The sequence below is a fragment of the Pteropus alecto genome, unplaced genomic scaffold (assembly GCF_000325575.1).
Source record: "Pteropus alecto unplaced genomic scaffold, ASM32557v1 scaffold15, whole genome shotgun sequence".
Taxonomy (NCBI): domain Eukaryota; kingdom Metazoa; phylum Chordata; class Mammalia; order Chiroptera; family Pteropodidae; genus Pteropus; species Pteropus alecto.
The window spans coordinates 1790114-1801430 of record NW_006436286.1 but is presented as its reverse complement, the minus strand read 5'-3'; positions in this window follow the sequence as shown (position 1 = coordinate 1801430).

The following is an 11317-nucleotide window of genomic DNA, read 5'->3' as shown; positions in this document are numbered from 1 at the left end:
CAGGAAACACTGACGGGGAAGTCAGGACACTCTGGGTGGCGGGAGCCGGGCGACCGGCCCACGGAGGACGGGCTGCCGCCGGCGCCTTCTCACCCAGGGGGTGCGAACACGGCTGTCTGCTCCCCCGTCTGCACACGTGTGTCTGTGCACTCCTCTCTGAAGCGTAATTTTTTTTGCACAATATCAAAAAACCTCACAAAGGAAGGAAAGTGAGGAGTGGCAGGTGACAGCAGCTGCGCAGATGTGAACAGGACCCTACATGCAGCCTGGTGCTCCGGGAAATGCCCCCCAGAGGCAGATTTCTCTCTGGGTCCACCCGCCCCCACCCCCAGGTGGCCACGAGACACTCCCCACCATCTGTTCCCCAGGAAGGTCCCAGCCGGGCCCAGCTCTGGCCCACACGCCCGTCCAGCTGAGGGGCTGCCCCAGCCCCTTCCCTCCGCAGGCCCGGCCCGGGGTGGGCAGGGCTCCCGAGACGCGGGCTTGCGCTGAGGCTGCAGACCGAAGGCCGCTGGTCATGCCCCGCTGGACGCTGAGGAGCAGGTGCTGCTCGGCCCGGCCCCCAGGGGCCCTGCTGGGGGCCTGGCCCCACCCCGTCAGCTCCTCTGGGGCCTGCAGGTGTCCGGCCGAGTGTTAGGTGACAGCACTGTTTGCCGAGCAGCTGCACAGACCCGGGAGGCCGACAGCTGCCTTTTGTTCCCTTTTAATAACATTATTAGAAACACACACTTGTATTTACACAAAAGTCATAAACACTGGGTGAGGGATCCTCTCGACAAGTGTGCAAACCTGAGGGTCACCCTCCAGCACCCCCGGAGAAGGCTTCTCTCTCACGGCCACTCCCAAACCCGACATTGTCCAAGGGGCCGGCACAGGACAGACGTGGGCCTTTTCTCCAGCCGATCACTGTGGCCAAGGGCTGGGAGACTGGCCCCCGGGCCCGCGTCGCAGGCTTATTTCTGCGCTGGCGGGGAGCGGGGGGACCGAGCTCCCCTACAAAAACCTCACTGACCCAGAGCCTTCACCTGCCCACGTCACAAGAAGGGAGGTGAGCCGGGTCAGCACAAACCACAGGGACCGCCACACGCTGTGGGAAGCCGGCATGTGTCGGAAAAGAGCAGCCGTGACCCCTCGACAGGCTTCCCCAAGGGAGCCCGTGGCTTGTCTTTTCGTACACGGGGGTCCTCCGCCAAACTCAGGGCACCCCGACCCAGCCACGTGACGGTGAGTGACGTAAGGACGTGAGGAAGGGAAGAAGGGCAGAGGGCGCGTCGGCGAGACGCGGCTCCCTGCCCGCCTCCTGGAGCCAGCCCGTCCCCAGGTCCTCGGCCACGGCGGGACAAAGTCTGCCTCCTTCGACACCAGCCGTTTATCATCGATTTCCCCATCCACGCGTCAGTCTGTCCTCACATCCACCCGTCCGTCTGTCCTGCCCCCGCCTAACCAACGACTTTGAAACTCCGAAGTCATTCGACTGAGTCTTGGGACCTGGTTCACACCCAGGGCCCAACGCTTCCCGGCTGTGTGGCTCTGGGGAAATTACTTAACCGGTCTCTGCCTCAGTTCCCGCGTCTGTAAGGGGGACTAAGAACAGTTTCCACTGCTCACGGTTGGCTTTGAGGATAAAATGAGATCAGGCGGGTACCACGTGCTTGGCCGAGGGCCTGGCTCGTGAAATGTCCTCGGTGGTTGTCCAGGGTCTTTGCTGTTTTCCATCACCAAACATGATCAGCCAGGCCGCCTACCGGTAACCGAATGGGCTGAGGTCGGGCAGGTACCGCCAACGAAAACTCTGCTGCCCTTGAGGCAAAATCCGACACAAAAAATACTGTGAGGACCACAAGGACGTGTCCTCTGGAACTTACTGACGTAAAACAAAACAAAACAAGGCAAAACAAAAACCCCAAACCCTGCTGTGTCTTTCATTTTAAAGAGAACAATTTGGGCTTCACAGCTCCCGAAGACCTCAAGGGATCTGCTCCTGTGCCTTAGACGTCCTGGCTTAGGGCTGGCACTGGAGACTCCGTCCTGGGCCACCGGGGAGGCCCCGTTTGAATCGGCTCTGGACAGTGGATCGACAAGGGCCAGCCTGCACGTGCTTGACGGACAGTTCACGGAAACCAGCAGGCTTCCGGAAAACCTCGGGAGCCACAGCGGTGTCCTCGTCACCTCTGCGAGGTCAGCAGCTGGTTCTCCAGATGGAAAACTGCGTTTGGATTCCTGAGCCGACGCTTGAGATCCTAGAATAACGATCCAGGCCCTCGCAGGTGATGGAGGCAGCTCGTGAAAAGGGGGAGGGGAGGGCTGAGGTGGACCAAAAAGGGGTTCCACAGAAAGTCACCTCGCACGGTGAGCTGACCGTGAATTCCTCGCTGGGCAGGTCACGGTGGGCGGTCACGCCCCAGGCCGGTGACTCCTCTAGTATAAGACCCATCTCGGCCGTAAGCGAGCCCGGCCGTGGTTTCTGGGCATCCAGGTCGGCACACCTGTGGGGTGCCAGGGCGAGCCTCTCGGCCAGGCCCCCCGGCAGAGCCCCCTCCAGAGAGCGGGTCGTCTTGTCGGCCCCCCGCACCCTGCTCTCCTGCCTCCATGCGGGTGTCCTCACATTCCCGCCTCAATTCCAGACGCAGAAGAGAAAACGCACATCGCCACTCTCCGTCCATCGAGCTCTCCGGGTGTACCCTAGTCTGGCTCAAACAAATCGCCATGAAAATTCTCTGCAGGTTTGGACGTTCCTACGTCAACGCTGGTTGCCTTGAGCCGGCCGGCTGGCTCCCGGAGCCTCACACTGAGACAGAAGAACAGGATCAGGGTTGGGAGGGGGCCTGAGTCAAAGGTCAAACTATGGCCAGAGGAAGGGTCAGCCCACGGTGGTCAGCGTCGGGGGCCAAGCTGTGGTCAGGACCAGGGTTCGACGCAGATTCGGGCCAGGCTGGGAGCAGGCCTCCGGGCCGAGAAGCCCACCTGGCTGTGGGTGGGGGCTGCTGCCACGCCCACGGCGTTTCTCAAGGAGGCTCGACACCCCTCCCCTCCAATCCTTTCTGCCCCTTGCATGCCAGTTCTTACCCTCCCCGTCCTCCGGAGCTCCGGGCACCTGACAGGCCCCCCCGCTCGTCCTTGCCCGCCTCACCCGCCATCGTCCGGGGCCCTGTTCGCACCCCACAGAGACTTCAGCCCCCGCTGCAGGCACCCCGGCTCACTCACAAGGGCGGATGGGAGCACGTCACTCAAAGGCCACGTCCAGATGCACATGGCCTTCGGCGTGGGCGGACCCCGGTGCAAGTCAGTCATTGGGGTGCCTCACCTCACATTTCTCTCATCTCCTTGCCCCCACCACCCCAAAGAAAATGGGCTCCTTCCTCCCCCGTTTTCATAGACCCAACTTACCAGGGGATTCTGAGGGTCCTGCCCGGGTCACGTGCCCAGTGCTGAACCCAGCACTGTGACCAGAGGACAGAGCGCTCTAGGTGGCCGCGTCTGTCATGTGCCCATCCCTGGTGCCCATCCGCGTCCCACCCGAACTACACGGACCCGCAGCGGGTGGTGGCTGAACAAACGAGCACAGGTCCCCTCCTCAAGCAAATTGCTCCGCGAAAGGCTCACAAGCAGGACACCTCGGTCCCTCTGCTCCGAGCTGTGTCGTCTCCATTGCTCTGTGACCAGCCACTCCCGGGCCACCTGATGGACACGGACGGACCTACCACATCCTTCTTCATTCTTCCTCTGTCCCCCGCACCCCGGCTTCTTGACCCGATCCGAATCTTGGACCCCTCAGGCTCCCTTAGACTCCTGGTTCGCCTGCCGCTTCCCGGCCTTGTTCCCACGCTAGACCCTGGGTTCAAGCACTTGACCCACCCTGTCACCTGTCCGCCCTCACCACCCCGGTCACCGTGGGACTTTCTCTCGTCCCGCTGGTAGGCTCGCCAGCAGGGACGGCCATGTTTCTGTGCCAGTGGACACACGGCAACAGCGGTGACTTCTCATGATGCTTCTCAAGCTTTTGCGTGCCCGTGACTCACTCACGGATCAAATTTCAAGCGTGGACAGTGATTTCTCGGGTCTGGAGTGGGACGCGTGGCTCTGACCAGCCCCCCAGAGAGGCCAGAGCTGCTGGGCACCCCCGGCTTCAGGCCGAGTCCTGCCCTTCGGTGCTGGTCCAACTCCCCTGCAGGGAAGAACCACGTGGGGCGCCCGTTACACGCAAAGACCATCAGGTCCCCTTCTGGAATGTCTCGCTGAGTAGGTCCGCGTCAGAGGCCCAGGCATCCATGATTCTAACACATTCCAAGCGCCCCGACTCCCGGACTGATTGGGAAATCCTGCTGTGTCACGGTGACTCGGTGGTGTGACTCACTTCGCTTCCAGGCGGTGCTCTCGTCACAAGCCCCACAGCCCGGGGCCTTCCGCAGGTGCGCGGGCCTCCCAGAGAACGCCGGGCGGGCGCAGACTCTGCCAATAAACCCGGCGACGTCTTCACGCCTTTCCCTCTGGTCTTGGAGAAGGAGGCTCCTCCTCACCTCAGCCTGTCCCAGCGCCGTCCTCAGCCACCATGTTCAATGACAGCCTACGTGCCCCCTCCAGCCCCTGCCGCTATCCTGGCCCCGTCCGCCCGCGAAGACCCTCTCGTCCGTGATCCCTGTTGATCTCCCCCTGCCCGCCCCCCGCCACACTATCGCTCAGAAAGTGATGTTTTTATGCCGCTTTTAGAAAAGCCCGACTCTCCCCCTGCCCCCGCTCCCCTCCCCGCCACACTATCACTCAGAAAGTGATATTTTTATGCCGCTTTTAGAAAAGACTTTTGCTTTTGAAACCATTTGGGGTTTACAGGTGAGTCGCAGAAACGGCGTTCCCAGACTCCTCATGCGGGCCGCGAGGTTGGCGCCTTACAGAGCCCGTGGCACGCGGGTGACCACGCAGACACCGACGCCTTTTCACGCATGCCCCAAATGCAAGCGTCTTTTCAGTTATGCAAGGCCTAGCTTCATCGATCATTCTTTTAGAAAATCAGAAAGTACAAAAATCCTGGTCACCAAGGACAGAGAACATTTTGCTGTTTCTCCTACAATGCTTTACCCATATTGTTTTTACGAAAATATTTTTTACAAAAGTTATGCTTACTCTGCCCTCCGTCTATGTTTCCCGCTAAATACTATATTGTAAACAACCTTCACTTTTTAGTAATTATAACTCCAGATCTTAATTTTCATTTTATTAAAATACTTATTTTAACTTTTCAATAGGTCACAGATTCACAGGGTTCAAATTTCAGAAGGTAAAAAAGGAATATTTAGCCTAGATCCACCATCTCCCTTGTCCACTCACCCAAATTACTATGTAGATCCAAAGAAAATAAAAAACCTCTTAAAGGTGAAAACACGAATTCTGGGGGGGACACACCGTATTCTCCCCAGTCAGTCCCCTTGTCTCCATGGGGTTACGTAATAAGTGACATTCTGATTTAATCCTATGTCCCCACCTTTGCCCACGTGTCCGATCATTTCCTTAGAATAAATTCCTAGTTGAGCGCCCAGGTTGGAATCGATACATCGTGTGTGTGGCGGGGGGCTGGGGTGTCTTTGATTCCAAACTGCTTTCTACGTAGATTATACACCACTGCCCTACGCCCAGGCCCACCGAGTTATCAGACTGTACTTAGCAGACGAGCCACGATGGAGGTGGCGTTATTATAACCTGCATTTCTTTTGTGACCAGAGAGGCTGGGTCATGTTTATTTGGTATCTATGCACAGATGAGCTTCTCGGAAGATGATCGCCACTTCCCTCTGCATCGACTTTCCAGCTTCCTACGGTCTGAGATCCAGCCCCGTCCCCTCCCCGCCAAGATGCCCCGGCTGAGTCCACCATACAAGCACCCAACCAAACAGGCTCTCCCCACCCCGTCCTGTTTAATTTCCCCTGGTCACCAAACATTTTAGATCGGGCTACATTTCTTCCTTCTTTTTTAAATCGTGGTTGTTAGACTGAGCCTGTCATTTTGAAATCTAGGATTGTTTATAGGATTCACAAGTTTATGCATCTAATTCGAGCTCTGACAAAGATATACGGTCACGTAACCATCACCACGGCCAGAACCTGGACCATTTCCATCACTCCGAACACTTCGCCTGACCCTCCCCGCCTCCAGGCCCTGGCGACCACTGATCTGCTTTTGCCTTTTCTCGAATTTTATGCGCGCGGAATCGCAGAGCACTTGGGGTTTTGTTTCTGGATTCTTTCACGGCCCGTGACGCACTCCTCCACTTCGTGGGTGCCGTCGCGAGTGTCAGCTGTCCGTTCCTCTTAACTCCACCGTGTGGCCGCACCGCCATCCCCCGGGTGGCAGACGGGGGTCCCTTCCCATTTGGGGCTATTTTGGATACAGTCATTAGGAACATTCAAGTATATGTCTTCCTGTCAATGCAAGGTCTTCATTCGTCTCGGGTCGACTCCTGGGAACGGAGTCGCAGAGCCAAGCATGCGTGACTTACTAAGTCCCCACACCCTCTCCGACACAATGTTCAACTTTTCCACTCGTGACAATCTGGTGAAAAAATAAACTTCGACGGCACCTCCTTGTTGTTTGACTGTGGTCTTCCGCCATCGCGAGTGGAGCGTCTCACGTTTTCGTGTCTTTCAAATTCAGTCGCAGAGGTACAAACTTCCGGTGACAGATTACAGAAAAGTCACAGGGATGTCATACACAGCATAGGGAATCCATACAGCCGAGAACGCGGTCATAGCCTTGAATGGTGGCAGACGGTCTCTAGACTTGTCGTGATGACCACTTACTTCGTAATGTACGAAAATATCGAATCCCTGTGCTGTACGCCCGAAATGAACGTGACTGTGCATGTTGACCATAATTCAATTTAATAAATAAAAATAAAATCGAATCGCAGTTCCGGCGAATCACGATTCTCCCGGAGGCGGCCGGCGGCATCCCAGCCTGCCCTGCTTCTGCCCTTCAATCTGACTTTTTCCTTCTTCATCTTTGCCGCCTTCCCTCCCCTCACGTTCCTTCTCCAAGCAGCATGTCTCCGTGGCGCGCCCCGTGGTCCTCCGCTCATCCTACTCACACTCCTGGGCTCTCTCGCTCTAGCCCACAGCATCCACCGCCCCCTCCTCACACGACTCTAAACGGTGGTGTCCCCAGCCCCGTGGTGTCCAGTGCCTTCTACGTACTTCTCCCAGACACCTCGGGAGACTCCGCGTTCCACGCTGGCCCTGGTCCCTTCCTTCTCCCAAACCTGTTCATCTGCCCCAAATGTCAGCTGGTGGCACCTCCATCCACCCATTCGGTCAGGTGAAAACCACCTGGAGGTCATTCTGTCCAGTCACCGGGCCCTCAATGTCGGGCAGCCCTGAAGAGAGAGTCACCCAGTGCCTCGGACGGGAGCCAGATGCCAGACGGCACCAAGGCCGGCGTCCGCGGCTCCGTCAGACCTCCTCTGGCCTGCGCGGATCTGGTTCCACCACGGCTCTTCCTTCCGGCTTGTTCTGTGATGCTCAGCTAACTCCTGTTATCTCAGGATGCGTGGCCGTGATTAGGTGACGTAATCAGCCCTTGCGATCTCCTACCGTCTCACCGGATAATGGCTGCCCGCAGGGCCGGCTCCAGGTGCAGCCGCCGGAAGCCCGGGGAGGGCGGGTCCCGCCTTTCACTTCCGATGGGCTTGCGCACCCCCGGGGGGCCTCTGAGAGATAGCTGAAGATAAACCTCCAAACTGGGCCAAAAGTTTCGTCCCTCTCTTCCCCAGCACATAGCAAAAGCGGCCCTAAATGATAATATCACTCTCATCGATTAAGCTCTCGCCGTCCTCCAGATGCTCGGCCGATGAGCTACGCACACGATCTCGTCCGGGCCTCGCGATGTCCCACCTCACGAGTCCAGCGGTCTCCGCTCTTATCTGCGGTTTCGCGTTCTGTGGTGTCACCCACAGTCCACCGCAGTCCAAAAAGATTAAAAGGAAAATTCCAGAAGTAAACGACTCGTAAGTTTGGGAAGTTAGACAGCGTTCCGAGTAGCAAGCACGATGAGATCTCTCTTTGCCCACTCCACGTTGCCGGGGACATAAATTACCCCTTTGTCCAGCGTATTTACCGTGTACACCCCTTGCCCATAGGCCACTTAGCCCTCTCAGTTACCAGACCAGTTAGAGAGAGAGAGAGAGGCCACAATGACATAACGTTCGCTATGCTGTATTGTTACGATTGTTCTATTTTACTGTTAATTGTTAATCTCTTACTACGCCTAATTTATCAATTAAAATTTATCATAGGAACATATGTGTAGAAAAAAACACATTGTCTCTAGGATTTAATGCTACCCATGGATTCGGGTGTCTGCTGGGGGTCTTGGAATGGGGTCTCCCCGTGGATAAGTGGGGACAGCTGTGCTGGTCTTATCCTCATTTTCCAGAAAAGCAAACTGGGGCTCTGAGAACTTTAGTCAGTTTCTTTGAGTGCCGAGACCACAGGCTTAACCGCAGCGCTCCAGCGCGGGGGCTCGATAATGCAGAATCCTGGCCGTGGAGAAAGCCACAGACACACTGGATGTCTTAGTGCAGCATCAGGGGACCTGCCTGGCTCCCAGCCTGGCTCCCTCCGCGCCCGAGCTCGGCGGAGCAAATTCCTGAAGGCCACTGGCGGGAAGGCCCCCCTGCAGGCCACCTCAGGACGCCGGCCCAGGCCAGAGAGCTTGGCTCCCCCTGCCCTACGACTGATCTTATTCCCTGGAGCACGGAGAAGTCACGCCCACTTGGGTTTCGACATTCTTGTCTGGTCTCTGGCCACCATCTCAGGCCTGCTTCCTTGAAGCTGGCCATTAATTTTTTTTTCAGTGAACATTCAGTAAATAATCTGTGACAGGCACTGGGCAGGGGACGAAAACCATGCCTAGCTCTGTGCCTCATCTATGGACTCGGTTCTCCGTAAATATTTCTTGAGCGAATGAATAGGCGTGTTTCTGTGGACTGCAGAGGAAGACGGATAAGCGAACAGAGTCAGAATCCCAGCAGTGAGTCCTCTGACAGGCAGAATACGAGACTTTCTAAGAGCACAGGGTGTGGACTCAGGGAGAATTCCTGGAATGCTTCCTGGAAGAAGTGGGGTTTACGGTGAGGCCTGAGGCATGGCTTGGTTAGCCAACTGAAGGAGCATGAGGCAGAGGGAGAATGAGGTTCATCGTAAAAGAAAAAGGCTCACCCCATGGATGGAAAAGAGAGAAGGTCCACTCAGGGCAGGCCGGACACACCGCGGGATCTCTGCGAGAGACGCGGAGCCTGACCCAGATGGCAGGTTAGGATCGCCGAGCCAGAGTCATTCCAGGCTCACGAGAGAAGCCCGTTCAGCGAGGAGATGGAAGGGGCCAGAAGAGTCCCATGATCCCTGCCAGCCCCTGGACACCAGCTGGGGGCAGCGGCGATGCAGTCTGCGGGGGCGAGGGGGGAACAAAACTCGATTCTGCTCAAGTGTCCGCCAGTATCTCCTCAACCCAAGAGTCCTGTTAGATTAAGCAGCTCGCCCCCCAGCACGGCCCCCAGGAAGGCCAGCTACACCTGACTGCTGCCACAAACATAGAGATAAAAAGTGGCCCTTGGCACCAAGGTGAAATCCACTGGTGCATCTGCCTGGGGCCGAAGCCCCTCCCTCCCCCCACGGGCTGCTGACTCTTTAATAGGGCAAAGTAAAGGCACAGTAAATACACACTGTCCCCTCCTCTCTTCGTCTGGGCCGAAATGTTTAAACAGACTGTGTAACCCATCTTAACACCCAGGGCTGAACAAACAGAGGCCTCCTTCTCTAAGAATGAGCAAACAGAGAATAATGACACAGACCGAGGTCGTGCAGGTCAAAACAATAGTGACATGAGATGATGAGGGATGAGAGTAAATGTCCCAGCATAAATCACACTTACAGCCCAGAGGACAAAGTTTAAGGGAGAGGATTTGCTGATTCGCAGTCTTGAAAGTTAGAGGCCACCGAATCTCTCAAACAAGTCTTCGTAAGAATATAACCTCAGGACGTAAAACGATTCGGGAGATGAAAAATATACCTACTAAAGTGGAACGGGCCGTAACGGCGGCAGTTAACAGTGATTGGAAGTCGCCTAAAATCAAGTCGGTGGGTCGAAGAATATATTAAGTTCTACAGATCAGAGAGAAAGGATGAGGGCAAAAAAGATAAACAGATTAAAGAAGAGATTCGAGAGATAAATGTGCACCTAACTGGACCCCCAGGAGAACAGGACAAAGAAAGCTTCAGAGGAAATACAGAAGAAGTTGTCACGGAATGGAAGAAACATTCGAATCCATGTTGTAAAAAAGGTTCCTTGATTATTTGGCAAAAAAATGAATGAAAACGGCTCCCAAATCGGTAAAATAGCCTGGCGAAACTTTTTAAAGTTACAAACATAGAGAAAAATGTCTGCGAGAACCAAGGCAGAAAAGCCAGATTATGTACAAGTTAGGGTGTCGGCCAGCCTCTGAGATTCAGACACCGCAGTTATCCTAGAGAAACGTGCGAGATTTTTCATGGGAAAGAAACAGAAAAAAAAAAAATGCTGGCATGTGAGGGGTCAGCAGAGACAGTACGCATGCGCTGTCCTAAAACAAACTTCACTAAGGCTTCCTCCAGCCTCAGAAACAGTTCCCAATAAAGACCCCAGGGACAGGACGAGAAAAACTCTGGCCCGAGAGAAAGAAGCAATCAGGACCTAAAAATCTCACATCATTTAAAAAATGCCAGTCAGGATGCTAAACCTTTATTATCTGTTGCCATATTAAAAAAATTACCCTAACACTTAATGGCTTAGTAGTGTCTGAATCAGTAGCTTGAGTCAGTCAGACTGGTGAGCCATCTCAGCCTCCAAGATCACATAAGCCAATTCCGTACACGTACACACACACATATATACGTAGGTATACCTGATTGTCCCTGTTTCTCTAGAGAACACTGACTCGTGCGGCAAATGGCAAACTATTGTATTCATCGAGTGAGTCGTGGCAGGGAGGGAGGGACGCCGAACTCAGGCCAGCGTAAGCGAAAAAGGGAGTCGACGTCACCGAGAGGCTCAGCCACGTGATGTGGGCTTCAGGCGCGTCTCGATCCAGGGGCTCAGATCGTCCCACTAGGCTGTCTCTCTCGGTCCTTCAGAAAGGCTCTTTCCGTCCTGGTGGAGAGAATGGGCTCACGCAGTCTAAGATGCATAGCCGAAGAACGTAGCGACCCCAGGACGAAGCGGGACTCTCTAGTACCCAAGACCGGGGACAATCCGACTGGCCTAAGTTGTGTCATATTTCCGTCCTGGAAGCCAGAGC